This window comes from Hordeum vulgare, chromosome 6H (genome assembly GCF_904849725.1).
Source record: "Hordeum vulgare subsp. vulgare chromosome 6H, MorexV3_pseudomolecules_assembly, whole genome shotgun sequence".
In the NCBI taxonomy this organism is placed as follows: Eukaryota; Viridiplantae; Streptophyta; class Magnoliopsida; order Poales; family Poaceae; genus Hordeum; species Hordeum vulgare.
Genome location: NC_058523.1, coordinates 433,860,968 through 433,882,377, shown reverse-complemented (window position 1 = coordinate 433,882,377; position 21,410 = coordinate 433,860,968).

Below are 21,410 nucleotides of genomic sequence, written 5' to 3'. Positions count from 1 at the left end.
TGTCAGGGTGTCGAGGTGTCGTGTCAGGGTGTCAGGGTGTCGTTTTCTTACTCTTCCTATCCTTCTTTTTTTCATCTTCTTCCTTTTCTTCTTCTTCTTCTTCTTCCTTTTCTTCCTTTTCTTGTTCTTGTTCTTCCTCTTTTTCCTCTTCCTGTTCTTCCTTTTCTTCATTTTCTTCTTCTTCTTCTTCTTCTTCTTCCTCTTCTTCCTCTTCTTCATTTTCTTCCCTTTCTTCTTCTTCTTCTTCTTCTTTCTTCTCCTCCACCTCTTCTTCTTCTTCTTCTTTTCCTTTTTCCTCTTCTTCTTCTCCTCCTCTCCTCCTTTTCTTCTTCTTCTTCTTCTTCTTCTTCTTCCTTTTTTTTCTTCTTCTTCTTCTTCTTCTTCTTCTTGTTCTTCTTCTTCTTGTTGTTGTTCTTCTTGTTGTTGTTCTTCTTCTTGTTGTTGGTCTTGTTCTTCTTCTTCTTCTTCTTCTTTTCTTCTTCTCCTCTTCTTCTTCTTCTTCTTCCTCTTCTTCCTTTTTTCCTTTATCCTCTTCTTCTACTTAATTATTCTTCTTTTCTTCCTTTTCTGCACTAAGCTAATTAACCTAAACTAACAATAACCTATTTAACACTAACAGTGACCTAAATTAACATTAAAAATGACCTAAACTAACCCAATTAGCCCAAACTATCACATGCAATGAAATGAAAAAAAATGCAAAAAAATATAAAAAGGATGAACACACCGGTACCGTAGGTGAGGTGCCGTCGGGGTGGAGGAGGGCCGTGGGGAGGGGGCTCACCACAGGGAGGGAGGGGTAGCGTCGCGGGCTGGCTTGAGCAACGGGGCTCTTCGCGGGGAGTGGGCAACATGGTGGGGCAAGATGCGGTGGCTCCGTCGATGGGGAAAGGGGGTGGCGCCCACGACGGGGAAGGGGGTGGCACCGCGGGGAGGGGCGCACCATGGTGGGGGAAGGGGGTGGTGCTGCGGAGGTTGTGGTGTGTGGGGGAGGGATAGAGACAGAGGGGTGGAGAGGAGAGAGAGGGAGAGGGGTGTTGGTCCGGGGGAATGACCATTAGGCTAGGAGCCCTCTTGATCCTCTGCGGGAGACGACAAATAGGGGGGTGGGGTGGGGGTGGCGTCGATCATTAGGGCATCCTCTTTGCCGGCTGCCTGCCCCTTCTTTGTCGTCCGCTGGTAGATGACAAAGTGGGGGAGGGCATCAGCCCTTTGGCGTCTGCCTCCACCTTCTGTGCCGTTTGCTGGCAGACGGCAAAGATTTGACTAATGGCAAACACTGTCTTTTCCATCGTCCATATCTTTGTCGTGTGTTTTATGGAAGCTGAGGTAAAGAGGCTCTTTGCCATCAGCCTGCAGATGGCAAAGAACTAGCTGATGGAAAATTCCCTTATTCCAGTAGTACCTAGGGTCTATGAGAGAAATCCGCTAACCCCTCCTACCCTTATATAAAGGTGGGGAGACATAGGGGCAGTACCCGACCATCCTTGGCCACCCGCTTCTCCCATATCTCCTTCTCTCATATGTAGCTCTTAGTGAAGCCTTTCCGGTGTTTCGTTGCCACCACTCTCACCATGCCGTTGTGCTAGCCTAAATACCATCTACCTCTCTTGTCCTGCTTGCTGGATAAGGAAGTAGGAGAAATCGCTGAGCTATATGTGTGCTAAAGTCGGAGGTGTCGCTCATGTGGTGTTTGGATCGGACTGGATCCTCACGCGAGTATGACTACACCAAACATGATCTTGATTGTTAACATTTTTGGTCTATAAGGGTATGTATATACCTCTCCCTCTCGTTGCTTGGATCTCCATAGAATATATATTGGGTGTTGACAGGATTTTGTTTGTTTTTCATGCAATGTTCCCCAACAGTGGTATAATGAGCTCGGTCAGATGTTATTTGCACGAGTAGAAGACAAATTGGTTGTGGGCGTTGATGTTCAAATTGCTTACTTCCTTTGTTATTCTGGATTTGGTGGTATTACGGGATGAAGCAGCCCGGACCAAGCTTACTTGTCCTCCCACAAGAGATCGATTCCACGACTAACAAGCAACTTGTGTTGCATATGTGGATGGCGGGTGCTTGTCTCTCCCACTTTAATTTAATTTGAATTGACAATGATGGTCCTCGTATAAGGTTTAAGGAAACTTGTATATCACCATTTTTTGTGTAGGCAAGAACGATTCTTATTAGTTGCCCTACAAGCCACGTAAAAGATGCAACAACAAAGTAGAGGATGTCCTAGTTATTTTTGTGGGGCATGTGATGTGATGCGGTATGGCCAATATGGTGATTTGATATTTGTTGATGTATGAGATGATCATGTTTTCTAATAGGTTCACAACTCGCATGTCGATGAGTATGACAACTCGCAGGAGCATAGGGTTATCTTAATCTATTGTATGACATGTGTGTCAATAATTAAACGCCATGTAATTGCTTTACTTTATTCCTATGAGTTGGCAGTAGCTCTAGTATCAATAGTTGGCAGAGTCAACTATGTGACGAAGCCTCAAAGATGATGGAGATGAGAGGGCTATCCCAATGATAATGGAGATCAAGCCGGTGCTTTGCAAATGTAGATCAAAAGCACATGATGATAATGGCCATATCATGTCACATATTGATTGCATGTGATGTTTATCCTTTATGCATCTTATTTCACTTAGAACGATGGTAGAATTATAGGATAATCCTTCACACTTAATATCAAGATAAAAGTGTTCTCCCTTAGTATGCACCATTACAAAAGTTCATCATTTCGAAGCACCTCGTGATGGTCGGGTGTGATAGACTCTACATTCCAATACAATGGTGTAAGCCGGTTTTACACATGCATAAATACTTTGGTTATCTTGATGAGCCTAGCATGTACACACATGTCCTGAGAACACGGAGGACCCAAAGGTCGAACATGGCACATCTAGAAGATATGATCAACATGGAGATGTTCACCATTAAAAGTACCCCATCTCATATGATGATGAGACTTGGGTTAGTGGATTTGGATCATGTATCACTTAGCTACTTCAAGGATGTTGATTTAAGTGCGAGTTCATTAGTAATATTATTAGTTGAACTAATTATATTGAACATAGTCTAAAAACATCTTTGCAAATATCTAGTAGATCACTGGCTCGCGTTGTAGCTCTTCCCAATTTTAATGCATTCCTAGAGAAAGAAAAGTTGAAAGATGATGTAAGCAACTTATGAGGATTGGCTTCATGATCTAAGGATTATCCCTACTCATGCACATAAGGCTTATGTCCTTGATGCATCACTAGAAGTGCCACCATTCCCTGCGTTTGTAGATGCTATGAACATCAGGCATACATGCAATGATGACTACTTGATAGTTCAGTGCGCCATGCTTTACAGCTTAGAACCAAGGTTCCAAAGAAGTTTTGAGGACCACGGGATAGGTGAGATGATTGAGGAACTAAAAATGATATATCACACTAACGCCCGAGTGGAGAGGTATGAAGCCTCGGAAAGTTCTATAGTTGAATGATGGAGGAGAACAACTCTGTTACTCAGCACGTACTCAGAATGTTTGGGTATGCCAACCGCCTAAATTAGTTTGGGAAAAACATTGTTGAGGAAGTTTCGGTTGATAGAGATATTCAGTCATGGCCACCAAGCTACAAGGGCTTTGTGATGAGCTACTATATGCAAGGGATGAACAAGTCACTCTTTGAGCTTTTCGCGATGCTTAAAACCGCGGAATGAGAGATCAAGAAAGAGCATCAAGTGTGATGGTTAAGAAGACCAACAATTTGAAGAAAGGGAATTTCAAGAAGAATGGCAAGCCAGTTTCCACTCCTATGAAAAACCGAAGGATAGACCCAAATCTTAGACTGGGTGGGTACTTCTATTGGAAGGGGAATGTCCACTAGAGGTGGAACTGCCCCAAGTATTTGGCAGACGAAGTCTTGGAACGTCAACAAACGTATATTCGATATACATGTTATTGATGTGTATCTTACTAGTGCTCGTACTAGTGCCTCGGTATTTGATACTGGTTTAGTTGCTAATATTTGTAACTCAAAACATGAGCTATGGAATAAACGAACACTAGCTAAGGACGAAGTTACGTTATAAGCTCGAAATGGATCCAAGGTTGATGTGATCATCGTTGATACACTCCCTCTATGTATACCTTCGGGATTAGTTTTTAACATAAATATTTTTTATTTCATGCCTCCGTTAAGCATGAACATTATATCTGGATCTTGTTATTGCGAGGCAGATATTCATTTAATCCTAAGAATAATGGTTGTTCTATTTGTATGAGTAATATCTTTTATGGTCATGCACCCAGTGTGAATGGTTTATTCTTGTTGAATCCTTATAGTAACGATGCACATGTTCATTATATTGATACCGAAAGATGCAAGATCAATAACAATAATACCAGGTCATATTGGTGTAAACCACATAAGGAAACTCCATACTTATGCACTTTTGGAATCACTCAATTTTGAATCGCTTCACACATGACTAAGACCCTATTTTCTGGTAAAATGGACCGGGCAAGCGACATATTGAAAATAATACATATATACTGATGTATGTGGTCCGATGAGTGTTGAAGCACATGTTGTATATCATTATTTGTTGACCCTAACATATGACTTAAGTAGATATGGGTATATTAACATAATGAAACACAAGTCTGAAGCATTTAAAAAGTTCAAGAAATTTCAGAGTGAAGTTGAAAATCATTGATCATGGTGGTGAATATCTGAATTACGAGTTTGGTGTGCATTTAAGATAATATGGAATTGTTTCACAACCGACGCTAGTTGGAAAACCACGATGTAATGGTGTGTTCGAACGCCATAATTGTACTCTATTACATATGGTACATCCTATGATGTCTCTTACCATTTAACACCCCAAATTTTTTAATTTGGTTTAAAAAATTATTTATTTAAAGAGGGTTATATGAAAATTTTGGTAAAGACTTCCTTTTTAAAATCTTATTGGTTGAAAAACCGTGATAAAACTTTTCATGAATTTGATTCTTGACTTCCAAGATTTCAAACTTGCTTCTTTCAAGACCAAGATTTTCCACGGTGTATATTTTCTTTTTATTAGAAAGAAAGCAATTGAAGTTTATTCTTATATCTTCTCTTGAAAATCTTTTGTCACTTCTTATCTTAGCCTATATCCAAATGTTCTTCCACAATATTTCTCCCATGCCCCAAGACAACAACCTCATCATATTTATTAAGATTATACCATTCTAGATATTTATAGTCCACTCAACTTGTTTTAAAACAATTTCTAAAAAATTATTTGGACCCCTAGCTTTTTGTAAAGGATCTCCGAGCTGCCTTGAGCTTTTGACCCCAAGTTAATTGCCCCTGCCAGTCCTTAGTGTCTACAACCTAGTTATCCAAAACCCTTTGGTGAGCTGTTCAAATTTTTCAAATTTTGTTTGAAAGAAATTTGGACCTGATTTGCATTTCTTGCTGAAAACCCCTCTTCCTATTCTTCAAAAATTCTCAACAAATTCATGGGACCTCAAGTCACTCCAGTCAAGCCTCACACCAAAAATCTGCTCTAGGAAAATTGTTTAGAGACCATTGGCATTTCGTCGAGCATATGGTGGGAAAGATTTCAGTGATTAGTCAAATCTGAACCCAATCTCACTGGTGCGTGGTTTTGGTCCATTCTTCCTGCTCGTCAGAGCCACCAGCGCGCCGCACGGTCTTTTGGGGCGTGTTTGGTTGGGTGGCTCGCACCTGGCTTGCATCCGAGATGCAAAATGGCCCATGTTTGGTTGGCTGCATGGTCTTCTCAGCCTGGCCCAGTCGATGCAAAAAAAGGCCTCCCAGCCAGGCTGAGGGAAACGCAGGATCGGAGCGTTTCTTTCATGCAGGCTCGTTCTTGCCTTTTGCCTGCACCCGCGATGCAGCCCACCACTCCGCCGTCGTCATCCTCGCCGGAGGATGATGTCGCTCCTCCATGCCTTTCACTGGGCCACGAGTCTACGCGCCGCCATGCCAGCCCCTTCCCCACCACCGGCGCCACCCCTCTCCCCCACCGCAACGCCCCCTCCCTGCGGCGAGCCCCACGGCCAGAGCCAGCTCGCGGCCACCCCCTCCCTCCCTGCGGCGAGCCCTCCCGCCTCATCCAGCCCGCGGCCACCCTCCTTCCCCACCACCGGCGCCACCCCTCTCCCCCACCGCAACGCCCCCTCCGTGTGGCGAGCCCCACGGCCAGAGCCAGCTCGCGGCCACCCCCTCCCTCCCTGCGGCGAGCCCTCCCGCCTCAGCCAGCCCACGGCCACCCTCCTTCCCCAACACCGACGCCACCCCTCTCCCCCACCGTGGCGCCCCTCCCTGCGGCGAGCCACCTGCTAGAGCCATCCCGCGGCCACCCCCTCTGTCCCCGTGGCGAGCCCGCCGCCACAGCCAGCCCGCGGCCACCTCCTCCCTCCCCGCGCCGAGCCATCCCGCGGCCACCCCCTCCCTCCCTCCCCCTGTTACATAATTAAGCTCAATTTTTACTCGAAATAATTAAGCCCAATTCAGCCTACCAAACAACATCTGTCATGTATAGCATCTCTGGTGCATCCGTATCATGCAATCAACCAAACACTCATCTCACCCCATCCCTGCATCCACTCAAACAGGCCAGGCTCACCCAGGATGCCCCATACGATGCAGGCTAGAGCCACCCAGGCAACCAAACACGCCCTTGGCCGCCTCTGCGGCTCTGCCTCTCGCTGATGAGCTGGCACATCGGTGCCATCCTCATCCACAGCGACAGTAGCATCTGCTGCGATCACTAGGGGGCACATCTAGAAGAACGGCGCCGTCCAGCACTGTCCCTTGCCCCTGAGAGAGTTGCGTGTGTGTCCCCAGCATGCCTGCACCGCCTGTTCGTCGCAACATCCGAGACAGCAGAGAGCGCGGTGACTACCATCCGCCGCACCCATGAGCCCGTTCCGTCGCGCCATAGACTTAGCTCGAATTCGAGCTTGATTAGGCCATAAATGAAGGTGTTGGATCGTACCTAACCCTTCCCACCACCGTAAACGACCGTAGAAGCCCCGTGCCTCGCCGTCATCCATGCTGAAGTAATCTGTCATGGCAACCATCTCTGTCCGTCCTATATATAGACCCACTAGCTACCCCTCGACCTTGCACCACCATCACCATAGAACTCCCAATTCCGTGCCTAGCCCCGCAGGAGGCCTCAGGGTGGTCTTCGTCACCAGCTTCCCCTGAGCGTGCCTGCATCTTCCCCTTCCCTGGTTCACTGAGCGTGCCTGCATCTTCCCCTTCCCTGGTTCACTGCCGATCATCGTCGGTGACCGTTGTAGTCCTCCGTCGCTGGTGAGTTTTTAAAACCTGATGAGAGGGACCCACTCGTCAGGATCCTCTCCTTTTCCAATCATTTTCTGAAAGCGTATTTCCCCGAAAATAGTTTCCCTCTCTGGCTCGTGTATTTTTTCCCAAAAACATTTTCTATTTTCTCACTCTACCCCCTTGGAACTTATGTGTTTACCACAAATAGGTCCCTAAACTTGCTTTCTTCATAAATTTTTGTCAAAAAATAATTTGATGGTGATTCTTTTTCTGAAAATTTTCTTTTTCAATCGACTTTTTTGTAGTATTTATCTGAAATTTTTTGGGACAAATATTTATACCAGCACAGTATTTACATAGATATCCCATGTTCTATGGTATAGATATCGAAGGAGGAAGCGCTGCCGTCAATTTCATAGAGTCTGCTTCTGACTACGTTGATCCAGGCAAGCATGTTTGAACCTTTGATATGATGATTGTTGTCATGTCTACGTAATAAAATTTTGCTGCATGTAGACACGATAGCATGATCTGGTTGTTGTGTTGCATGCATGAATGCTTTGCATATGAGCTAAAACTTGGTAAGATCATGAAATGATTTGATGGCCTAGTCACGGATGGCGTAATAGGTTGTAGCGTGGTCATGTTGGAGCATGATAATAATATAACAAGCTAAGTAACTCCAGTATCGTCATAGATCGAGTCTTGTCCCAGTGTTACCTTACTTTTTCTGTGCTACCACATGTTTTTCCGAAAGAGGATACTATTTAGTAACTTGCAAACCTATTTCCATATACGCGGTATAAGTTTTTCTTCGGTGTGGCTTCGGGTGATTCCAAGCCTCGTGAGATGAAATGGGTGTGTACTGATTATGTGTGTTTACTTCCAAAATACTGTAAGCGGAATTAGTCACTCTGACTATTGAAAGCCATTGCCTATGGGTAAAGAGTAAAACTTTTGCAGAGTCAAAACTATTCGAATAGTCATGTCCACGATCAAGGACATGTCGGTCTCAATGTTGGTCTCTAGCGAGTAAATAATTTTCATGACAGAATTAAACATATGATTTATATGAGTATTATGGTTGCTTCTTGACTAACCTGTTAAATTTATTGATTCCTCAAGTATCACTTGGGATTTTTGAATATAAGCCCTTTTCCTAGTGTCGCCGAGACGTCCGACTATGGCACACATGTTATTATTTTTAATATAAGTCTTTTATGTTGCGTCATCCGACGTCCGATTGTGGCAGTTTATATGTTTTACCTTTCGAGGCCTTGCTCCACACACCCGATGAGTTTATTTTGTTTTCTATTTACCTTTCGAGGCATCGCTCCAGACACCGGATCAGTTTATTTTATTTTCAATTTACCTTTCGAGACGTCACTTTAGACACCCGATTGGTTTACCTTACTTTCTTATTCACCTTTCAAGCCGTCGCTTCGGACACCCGATGAGTTTATTTTATTTTCTGCTTACCTTTTGAGCGTCGCTTGAGACACCAGATTAGTCTATTTTTACCTTTTTGGAAATTTTGGGACGATTGCCGCCCGACTTCTCCACTTCATGAATTATTTCATTTCTCAATTGAAATACTATGCTTGTTGAAATATATTATTTAATCTAAATTGAATATGTGCATTCTATCGGCATTCAATATATGTTATGTCCAAACTATCTTGCGAGTACATTCAAAGTACTCACCTGGCTTGTTGATTTGACCAGATTTTGATGAAGGCGGTCGTATGGATGAAGATTACGTTAACGAGTCTGGCACATAGAGGAGTCCAAGTCAGTCATTAGTGATCCTGGAGTCCACCACTTGTATTATCCAGCGATGCTTCCGCCACGCGGATAGATTGTCGAACCTCACCTTGACACTTGTACTGTTGTAAAATATTAGAGTCATGTCACCCACTCCATTGTGATATATCCACCACCACCATTTATCGCGAGTCAGTAGTACTACCACCATTTCAACTCGGACATATCTGCCTGTATAATAAATATTGGCGCACTTGTAATAAATTGTTGAGCCGCGTTGGCTCAACCATGTATAATATTAAATACTACTAGATTTACGTATCAATGATTGTCTACCACTGTGAATTACTTTCTATGTTGGAATGACATTAAGGGCTATATTTCGGTAAGCATTTTATTCGGAAATCGGTCCTGACAATTTTTCACTATCGTTTTGGGGTTATGCATTAAAGACAGTTCCATTCACTTTTAATAGGGCACCATCTAAATCGTTGAGACGACACCATATGAATTATCGCTTGGCTAAAAACCTAAGTTGTCACGTCTTAAAGTTTGGGGATGTGACGCTTATGTCAAGAGGCTTCAGCCTGATAAGCTTGAACCCAAAGCGGAGAAGCGCGTCTCCATAGGTGTAACAACCCGAAATCGAGGCTCCAAAAGATTCCCCTTTTATTCTGTTGTCATTGTGTGATTTACATCGTTGTCGCATTCATCATCACATCATGCACATCATCGGCATTGCATCGGCACTCCGTTGCTATCAATTTCCAAAACTTGCATCCGTTATTAGTTGTCAGTTATCTCTATTTTTGTCGTTGACCGTTTTGAGACCAACCACACACGCACGCGCCCGCGACATCGTTAAATATTGTTTTTAAAAGTGTGTATAAAACTTCCTCGGATTGGGTTGAAAGTTGGTGTGCGGCCTTATTATCATGTAGGTAGAACGTGTGCCAAATTTCATCACAATCGGAGTCCGCTTGATACCCGAACCATTAAACCTATAGCGGCACTATAGTCGGTTTAATTATCGGACCTTTTTGGGTTTTAAAACTCGTGTCACAGGATGCCAGTTCTGTCCCTTCTTGTCCAACCACTCTTCATGGCCCACTAAGCCCAGCAACCCACCTCTCCGATCAGACCATCCGATCGCGATCGGTGGGTCAAAAAACCACCCCTAGTCCCAAACCCTAGCCCCATTTGTTATATATATATATATAGCCCCCTCGTCCATTTTTGGCCTCCCCTAGCCACCACAGTTGATTTCCGCGCCCCTCCTAACCCTAAATGCCACTTGGCGCTCCGTGTCTTCCTCCTAACCAAACCTGGCCAAACGGGCCGGGCTAAACAGGTCGGCCCGCCACGACGGCACGAGCCCGGCCCGGCATGATTTAAACGGGTCGTGTCAGGCACGCGGCACGCCTCGGGCCGTGCCTGGACCTGAGGGCTGGGCACGCGGGCCGACACGGCACGACCCGTTTATTTTTTTATTTTTTTAATATATAGGATAAAAAAATAACCTAATAGATCAAAATTGGTCCAAAACACAGCCCAATATATTAAAATAGGTCCCAAAAACAGCCTAACAGGCAAAAATCAGCCCAACAATAACCTAAAAAAACTAACAGGCAAGCGGGTCTGGCGTGTCTACGGGCAGGCCCGTATAGCCTTCGTGCCGTGCCTGGGCCGAAAGGCTGCGCCGGTGGGCCGGCACGACATGGCCCGGCTAATAATTGGGTCCAGGCATGCCGTGCCTGGCACGATTATGGTGGCCCGGACCGTGCCGGCCCGTTTGGCCAGGTCTGCTCCTAATCGCCAGGCCCGCCGAGCCCAGACGAGGCCCAAGCGAGGCCATCTGACGATGCCGCCGCTTGGAGCCCGAGCCCCCGTGCGCCACCCCAGGCCTCACGTCTGCTGGATCTCACCGGGGGTCGCCGGACGCTGTCCACGTCGGAGCCAGGCCGGATCTCGCCGTCGCCCTCTCCTTCTTCCCCCTGGATCGTCCTCCTCTCAGATCTCTCTCTCTCTCTTGCACGCGTGCAGGACCCCACGCCCGCCATGGCCTCAAGCTTTGTCTCGCAGCCACCAGGGGGTCGTAGATGCCCTCGTCGGTCGCCATGCCCTGCCTCGTCGCCCGCGCTCGTCCCATCCACGTCGCCGCTCCAAGGCCGCCTCGCATGGGAATCCCCCTGCCCGCTCTGCTCCGTTCGTTTGGGAGGACAAGGACGCCCTGCTCGATCTCCTCGCCCGTGTTGACCACACCCTAGTCAGCGTCCGCACGAGCTAGCCTAGACAACCTGCTGGCACTAGCCCAGCCGCGGCCTTGCCTCATCCCCAACCAACCCAAACGCCCTTGGTGAGCGCCCGTGCCCTATCCAGCACGTGTGCACTGTATTGCTATGTGACACCCATGCATGTTGGCCCACTAGCTGCAGAATTCGGCCCATGTATATTTTTTCACCACTTTTGAATGTGCCTAATTATCCATCAAATTTCTGAATTACAGAAAATTGCATCATTTTGCATTGCTAATAAATATGTATCCATGCATCATATGTAAAAACTTAGATATGTATAATTTTCAGAATTTTGTGTGCATTAAGAATATCCCACTTTCACACATGTTAAAAATATTTAAACATGTTATATGCATTGTTTTGCATGATGCTATATTAAAATTATTTAATTTAAAGCAAATTAAGCGTGCATTGGATTTAAAAACTTTATACATTAAAATGCTTAGAATTTTATGTAGATTAACAATATCCAACTTTCAACCATGCTGAAAATATTGAACTTGCTGTTTTTATGTAATTTGCATTAATGTCATATAAAAATGGTTGTCTCATAATTGATTAACCATTGCTCCCATTAAAATGATACACATATGTAACTCGACTAGAAAAATGTGTAGAATAACATGGTGGCATTTATTTCCTGTTAAACAACTATAAAATTGTGTTATAGGCAAAACAATACTGAAATATTAATTTGCATATCGGGACCTTCCAGAATTGTTGTTCGTTGTTCCGGCCTCATCTAAACTTGCGTAGAATTTTGTGTAGTTTTATAATATCTTGTTTGCGTCCATTTCAACATGCTAGTGGCTGTCATTTGCATACATTTTGCATTCATGACATATCATCTTGTGTTGCTCATATCTTTTAAACTAGCTCCGTTGTAAATGATCTAGACATGTAAATCAACTAGAATGATGTGTAGAATCACATGATCAACTTTATTTTGCTGTTTAATAAATATAAAATGTGTTTAGTACAGATCTAGACCAATTTCTAAATTAACATATGGGGTCACCTCGGAATTCCTATAAGTTGTTTCCGACCTCATTTAAAATGCCTAGATAGTGTAGTTTATTTATGCTTCACCTTTTGCCATGTTTAACAATATTTAATATTATCGAGTACCTAAACAGGAGTGAACTAAGTAATTAAATGTGGAGTTTCGTCAATATGCAACTCATTGCATATTGAGCTTCATTTAATGTGTAATAATAAATCATTGTGCTCTGTCGTGTTATGCATAATTAAATGGACATGCATCATAATTGCTCGCACATCATGTCATGCATATGTTGTGGTGTTTATCGTGTGTGAATTGTTATTTTCGGATTGTTTCTTCTCGATAGAGTTCCGAACCACTTCGGAGTGTGAGGATTCGTTCGACTACGTTGGTTCGTCTGCTTCACAGATTCGTTATTCTTCCAAGCGGGATCAGAGGCAAGATGATCATTTCCCTAGATATCATTGCTATCATTGCCATGCTAATTGTCTCGTTTCTATCGCTATGTATCGCTGCCTACCACTTAAATGTCAGCCTTCCAACATTGCCCTGAAAAGCCTCTAACCCCCTCCACATCCCAACAAACCACTATCTGGCTATGTTACTGCTTGCTCAGCTTTCTTATAGTGTAGCTAGTTGCACGTGCAGTTGCTTTCCATGTGAAAACATGGGTTCCTTGATATATACCATACTATTGATATTTAATTTAATGCATCTATATACTTGGTAAAAGGTTGAAGGCTTGGCCTTCTAGCTTGGTGTTTTGTTCCATTTTTGCATCCCTAGTTACTTGTGTACCGGTGTTATGTTCCATAATTGAGCACTCCTAACATGATTTGGGATAAAACTCTTCTCGCAAGGCCCAACATTGGTACTACATTTTCCTAATAACTAATAAACTTGCATAAGGACACGTCGACCATCATGGATAATTAATCAACCCCCCCCAAGGTCCAATGCTCCTCATGAGTGTTGGTCCAACCGAGTGCAACTTATTAACGCTACCCGGGGCAACTTGGTGTTTGGTGTGGTAACCATCACTCATCCGTCGTGTCCTGAGAACGAGATACGCGGCTCCTATCGGGATTTTCGACACGCCTGGCGCCCTTGCTGGAATTGTTTTACTTTTCTCGAACGTCTTGTGCGAGAGATTCCGAGGATACTTCGGGCTATCTCGAGGTTGAGGTTTTCAACCAAGAATCCAAGGAGATCACGAGTTTTCTGTGGTCGAGTTTTCCGATGCAGCTTATGGTAGTTTAAGATGGACTAGTTGGAGCACCCGTGTAGGGTTAAATATTTCTCAAAGTCGTGCCCACGGTTACGTGGCAACTTGGAAGCTTTGTTTAACACCCGGTCATAACAAATTGAAGTAAGCTTAAATTAAATATGCCAACTCTGTGCGTTACCCTGACTGTCTCTTCTCATTAGTTCTGCACCTGGAAGAGGAAACAGTGGGGTTATGTTTGACCTAAGTATGTGTTTAAGATCACTTCGTGATCATTATTAGTTCATGTACGTTTATGCGTAGATCGCCCCCTCTTTTTCTTATACTCGTAAGTTAGCCACTCAAATAAATGCTTAGTTGCTTGTTGTAGCCTTACCACTTAGCCATACCTCACCCATTAAGCTTTGCTAGTCTTGGCACATTTGGAAATGAGATTTATAAGTTTGTGTGGCTCACATATTACTACAACAACAGTTGCAGGTACATGTAAAACGATACTTTGATGTGAGCGCGATGATTATTCTATTTGGAGTTTCCTTCTTCTTCTTCTTCTTCTTCGATCTAGGATGGGTTCCACGCCAGCAGCCTGGGATAGTAAGGATGGACGTTGTTTTTTTATCATTTGTTTTCATCCGTAGTCGGATCCTCGTCTTCTACATGGTGATTGACTCTATTGTTGTAATGTGATGTTCATGTTCTAGCTTGTGGAGAGTGTAAGCGAATTCCATATACTCATCTCTTATGTACATGTACTTGTAATGATATCCATTCTTGCAAAACGTCGAGATTGGCTTCCATCTGTGTCGAGGCCCTCGAGCAAAAATAAGGATATGATCGCATCTTGGGTGTTATAAATTGGTATCAGAGCAGTACCGACCTAGGATCCCCCTTGATTGTTCGAACTTGGCCGAGTCGAGTCTAGTGGAAAACTATTTTGGGTCTTAGTTATATCAGAGAGTAGGATTCTCTTTACTCTTCTTCTATGCTCTAGTGAGGAATCCTGACGTAAGAATTTTAATTCTACTCCTCTTCTCACTCATGCGGGTATTTTGGAATCTCTACGATATCGTTGTGACCGAGATTTTGTTCTTAGTGCATCTTGTTATCGAGGAGCTGAGCTCCAAGTGATTCTTGTCACACTCTCTATCGTTCAGTTTTCTTAGTATCTCGGGGTGGAGGATGTTCAAAACTGCTTCAATACTAGTAGTGGCGAGAGGAGTCTGTCCTCCCTAGTACTGGTGGAGAGTGTCCACATGTCCCGCCACAATTGGTATCTTTGTTATTACGAGGGTCTGAGGTAGATGAGTTTCCGAGATCTCTGATTATGTTTTCACGGAGACAATACACTAGACGGGAAGTGTTATTGCTAGGAGTTAAGTGATGGATTTTACTCCTTGTATCCGTGAACCCGATTACATAACCGGAAAAATTCGAGAGTTCTCAGATGGGAATTCAAGTAGTTACCTATGATTATCTTCCAATAGATGTATGATGTGAGGTTGGGGTTCGACATCTTGTGGATTCATTTATTCACGGTCTTTCTTACAGACTATAGTATCGATATACGTCGTTAGATCTGCTTCGCCAGGGCTTGTAGTTCTCCACACCTATGGAGCATACTCGATCGTCATTTCAATATGACAATCAATTGTACGATCAAGCCCGTGCGAACCTTACCACGAAAATATCAGACAAAATCTCTCTTATGTATTTGTTTCTGGTTTAATTTGTGAGCCTCATCCTTTGTTTTGTTGGAATATGGTCATTCGAGTTGCTTCAATGTCAAGTGATGAGTTCATATATTTTCTAAGTGGTGTTCTCATATTTCTAAGAGAGTGCTAATCATTTTTCTCAATCAACTGTCATGTCAATTCTTTGAACTGGTGTGCTTCTCTTCAAGTGAATCCTATCCTTCTCAATATTTGCAAGATCAATCCTTTTATTTCTTATGGAGTTCGTTTCATCCATCCAAGTTGTATTTGTTTTTTCATTGCCCTCCTTCCCTTTTTTAGTGATTTAATTACCATCCAAGTGCATTTCTTTTCTTGATGCTTCCATTATCTTCTCTTTCGTGTTGTATCTGGTGATTCATTCTGAAGATGCTTCAGTGCTAAGCTCATCATTCTTCATTCTTTTTTTCTTCTCTGGTGGAATCAATTCATGATTTTGGTGTTCATCGTATCATTTTAATGCTTTCTATGCTTTATCATGTTGGTAATTCTTATCCAAGCCTGTCTTATTTATTCATCACTCTCTATTCTATCTCGAGTGCTGAAGATGTTTCAGAAGATTCATGTTTTTCATTCAATCCTTTCAATTATTTTGGTGTTCATCATATCATTTTTAGTTTCGTATCGGTGCAATCTCTCCTTCTAAGCAATTGTTTCAACAATGTTCTCTTTGAGGTGGCCCGTAACCCAGAGGTTTTCCTAGGATCTTACCTAGCTCTTCTAATATTTTCCGGAGATCTCTAGATCTTTTCAAGTATGACGTAAGTATGGATTCCATCAGTCATATTGCTTGTACAAGATCGCTTAAAATTATTTTCGTGGTTGGCCCAACCATTCCTTATTAATTATTCTGGAGTGTCTCAGTAATTCTTGATGCTCTTGCCATCATTCTCTGCATTGAAGACAGAAGAATGATGGTTTCAGATTAATGCTATCCTCTCAATTCTTTCTGATCATGAGAATCCTTTTCATAGCTATCCGATGCTTTTCAGTGTTGTGTTCATTTCTTGATCCTCCGAAGGCCTTCATTTCAGAAGAGTTCTTCGATCTCATCTTTCAACTTTTGTTCTCAAACTCTTCTCCATTGTTGTCTCTTCGTTCGTATCTCAATTATTTTGGTGCCTCATTCAAGTTTCCTGTTAGGTGGCTCAAGATCTCTTCGTTCTCGTCTATCTTCATTCATTCATCATATCCCCATTCGTTTGAAATTCTTACCGGTGGTTGTTCAAGCATTCGCTAATCGAATCATGAACTCCTTGTCCTCATGTAGCCCAGTTCATTTGTAGTATCCTCTTTCATTCCAAATTCATGCAGGTGGTTCGTTTAAGACTTCTTCAATTTGTGTATCTATCTCTCCAATCCTTTGAAGACGAATAAGTGGTATGCTAAATCCGTTGCTTGTCATCAATTAAACTTGATGGAGGATAAGCATAACATAATTCTTATTCTTGTTCATTAAAGTGATTTAAATTATTCTTCTAGAGTTGTTCATGATATCAAATCCTCGATTTCAAGTGTTCTCATATTTTTTGCCCGGAGTCCCATGTTTTCTCAACTATCTCTTCGCGAAGTTCCATCTAAATCTTGGCAAGGTTTATCTTGTTCTTTACAACCTTCATTTCTTTTGATCATTCTTGTGTATATGGAGATTCTTCATAGTGTTTCTTCAAGGATTTAATTCATTCTCAAGGGGTTCTTGTTGGAGAACCTCAAGTGTTCTTTCTCTTGCATTTCAAAGTGCAATGCTTCCTCCATTATCCTTTGAGGTGGTTTTATAGCATTTTTGATTCATGAAGAGTCTTGAATAGAAATTGTTTCAACAATGAGATATTTAAACCCACCAATTCTTTGATCATTTGATATTTTCAACTCATGGTGAAGTTATCTTGGATTGTATTTCACCTAAATCTTTTTCTAAGGATTGTTGCTATTATGGTGATTATCATTGATCCAAGTTCTCATTGTATCCTCTTGGTGAAAGAAGTTTTGGATATCTTGTTGCTCCCAAGCAATCTCTGTTTCTCTTAGTGGTTGGTTGTCACCTCATTATTTGTGATGGTTTTCCTAAGTACACTACAAGATTTTTCTTTTCGTTGTTGATTTTCCAACAACTCCTTTCAATTCTTCTTGTAAGGATACTCTTCAATTCGATATGTCAGAAGTAGTTATTTCATTATCCGTTCTTTTCTTTCTAGAGATCTAGTTTCTATTCTTTTGTTCCGGAGGCTTTGTGATGTTGCCTTATTTCATCCATTATCTTGTTTTATCAAGATCATGTTCTTCCTTGTTTATCCATTTAATCGAAGTGTTGTGAAATCTTTTCAAGTTCTTTCCATCTTATCAAGTTTTGGCTCTTTTCCTATCGAAGTGGTGCCGGAATTTCTATTGAATTCTCTCTTGTTTCTCATGTCATTCTTCATCTTTCGCAACCTTAAAAGAAGCAACTAAAATTTACCTCGCCCTCTTCTCTCCATCTTCCCCTTTCATTCTTAGATCTCAGTTCGAGATCTCTTGTTAATGGAGGAGAGTTGTAATAGCCCAGAACCGACGCACCAGAAGATTCCCCTTTTATTCCATTGTCATTGTGTGACTTATTTGGTTGTCGCATTCATTATCGCATCATGGACATCATCCGCATTGCAAAGACACTCCGTTGCCATCAATTTTCAATACTTGCATCCGCTAATAGTTGTCGGTTTCCTCCTTTTTGTCGTTGACCGTTCCGAGACCGACCACACACACACGCGCCCATGGCATCATTAAAATATTGTTTTTAAAAGTGTGTATAAAACTTTCTTGGATTGAGTTAAACGTTGGGGTGTGGTCTTATTATTGTGTAGGTAGACCGCCTGCCAAATTTCCTCGCAATCGGAGTCCGTTTGATACCCGAACCGCTAAACCTATAGCGGCACTATAGTCGGTTTAATTATCGGATGTTTTGGGGTTTTAAAACTCGTGTCACAGGCTGCCACTTCCCTCTCTTCTTGGCCCGACCACTCTTAATGGCCCAGTAAGCCCAACAACCGACCTCTCCGATTGGACCATGTGATCGCAATCGGAGGGTCGAAAAACCACCCCTAGACCCAAACCCTAGCCCCATTTTCTATATACAGACAATCCCCTCTTACATTTTTGGCCTCCCCTAGCCGCCGCCCTTGATTTTTGTGTCCCTCCTAACCCTAGCGACCACTTGGTGCTCCTTCTATCCCTCCCAGCCAACAGGCCCACCAAGCCCAGATCGGGCCCAAGCGAGTCCACCTGGAAGTGCCGTCACATGGAGCCCGAGCCCCCGAGCGCCCGAGCCGCTAGAAGATCCACCCCGAGCCACCCACAGAACCCGTGTGCCACCCGAGGCCTCATGTCGGCTGGACCTCGCCGGAGGTCGCCGGACGATGTCCACGCTGGAGCCAGGCCGGATGCCCCGTCGCCCTCTCCTTCTTCCCCCTGGATCGTCCTCCTCTGAGATCTCTCTCTATCTCTCTCTCTTGCACACGCGTGCAGGACTGCCCTCCTTTCATGGCCTCATGCTTCGGCTCGCAGCCACCGGGGCCGCCGTAGGTGCCGTCGCCGATCGCCATGCCCCGCCTCGCCGCCGGTGCTCGCCCCATCCCTGCCGCTGCTCCAAGGCCGCCTCCCATGGGAATCCACCTGCCGGCCTCTCCTCCGTTCGTTCGGGGAATTTTTGTCCAAAAGGACCCCCTGTCGAGTGGGATTGTCAAAAGAGACCACCTGCGAGTGCAAATGAGAAAAAAGACCCCCACCCTGGGTGGCGGCAGGCGCGCCAGGCGGCACGTGGCACCTGCCGCCACCGCACGAGGCGGCCGTGGGGCCTGCCGCCACCACCCCTGGCGGCCGGGGCCTGCCGCCACCGGCAGAGGCGGCCAGTGCCGGAACCCGTTCCCGCCCACTCCTGTCCGTAACGGACAAAGCCGGGTGGGCCGTGCCGCCTCGGGAGCAGGCGGCCAGGCCACTGTTTCCGTGCGGCCGACACTGTTGCTGATTGCGCTGATCTCCGCGCAGCCAGATTCCCAGGCTTATTTCCCGCTCGCACCAACGAAACAGTGGGAATTTTTCCCGCTCTCCACCGACGAAACAGTCAAAATTTACTCCTGCCAACTTGCTCCGGTTCGGACCGTGCAATCCTTTTGAACAAAAATATTGTGCAAGTTGCACGGATGGCTAAGTGCATGGCAGGCATATACTATGGATATTTTGTTGGGCCGTGGTTATCCCCCATCCCTCGAACCAAACCAAGATATCCACGCCGGTGAAGGCGGGCGGTTTTTTCCGTGGTTTCACGGGGCTCTCATCTTCGGGTCAGCATTGTTCACCGCGGCGATTTCAGAGGGACTCTTTGTCTCCTGGTCGACACTGTTCGTTACGGTGGTTTCGTGTGGCTTTTATCTCTAGGTCGACATTGTTTACAATAGCGTTTCTTATATTTATTTATAGAGAAAGTATGGTTTAGCTCTCGATCAAATATTTTGGGAGTGAATGTTTGATTTCTATAGCAGTAGTGACACTGCCATGGAATAAAGTAGAAAACATTACTAACTAATCACTTGGTGATGTTGCTCTCGTTGGTCGCCATAATATGTAATCTTAATACTTAAAATGCAACTATCATTTACATGAAAGTAAATGATTTTGAATCCTTGTTCGTATAATCACACACAATTCTCTTTCATGGTTCTATAATGATGCTCTTAGTAAAGTTGGTCTTTTTTTTGTATGACGCTTAGAGCTTTGTACTTGTTTCTTCTTTATCTTCTATAATGATAACACACAATTCTCTGTCATGGTTTGAAAAAAAAATATCATTTATACAAAAGTAACTACAAGAGTCTTTTAAGAGTTCGTACTACAAGACTACATATGGATGTATATGGACTTATTTTAGAATGTACACGCGATAACGACGGACGAGCAGTGCAATAGTTTCCCGCCTAATTTTCCCGCGTTATTTTCCCGCCAAATTTTCCCGCTGCAGTTTCTCGTTTTCGCGTCCTTTTTTCCCTTGTAGACATCTGACAGAGCCTATAAAAGGAGGCAGGGAGTGAAACTCTCTTCACCATCAGACAGACTTCAAAGCACCTGCACCTCCATAGTCAGTATGAATTTGCCTTGTTCGGATCAGAGCATTAGGCCTAGGAAAATGCAGAGTGCAAGCTTGCCTCGGGGAGTGGAAGCAGTTCGATGTTGGTGCGGAGATGTCTGCAAGGTGAAGGAGGTGACGGATTTTTCAGATTGGTTGGGCATGAAGTTTTTCATGTGCGCCAATTATGAATCTGATCCACCCGAATCTATTTCTGCGTACGTCAGGCCTCCGGTATGCTCAAGTCATCCAGATTATTGTTATTTGATATTATTGTTTACTTGAATCTGATCCATCCTTTAGTCTCCTCCTCCTCTCTGCATGTACTATCGTTGGATTGACACGAAAATGTCGGACTGGGCGGTGACCGAGATTCGTGAAAGAGGTCGCCGTGCATGGGCTAGCTTGGACTTGGAAGAGCGTCGTGAGAAGGCTGAAGCAGAGGAGAAAGCAGAGCAGAAGAAAGAGTGGGAAGATTACTGTGTGGAGCAGAGGGCTTTTCTTGATGAGATGATAAGGAAAAATCAAGAAGAGAAACTTCGGCTGGAGGAGGTTTACAGACAGCGGGAACAGGCCCGTGAAGCTGAGAGGGAGAGAAAGAGAGAAAGGGCTCGTGCCGCCAAGGCAGCAGAAGAAGCTGGTGATGGAAAAGGAAAATATCCATGTTGGACTCAGTAGATTTATTTTATTGTATGTTAAGTTGTGTTAGTTGTATCTTAATTTCTGCAAGTTGTATCTTAATTTCGGCAAATTGTATCTTATTTTCAGTAATGTGTATCTTAATTTCCGCAATGAGTATCTTAATTTCAGCTACGTGTATGTTCATTTTATCCCGCCATTTATTTGTCGCCTCGCTTTCCCGCCATTTTATCCCGCGTATAGCTTTGCCGCCAGTTTGTTCCCGCCTCGCTTTCCCGCCCTTGCTTTCCCGCCCTCGCTTTCCCTCCTCGTTTTCCCGCCATTAGTTATTCGTC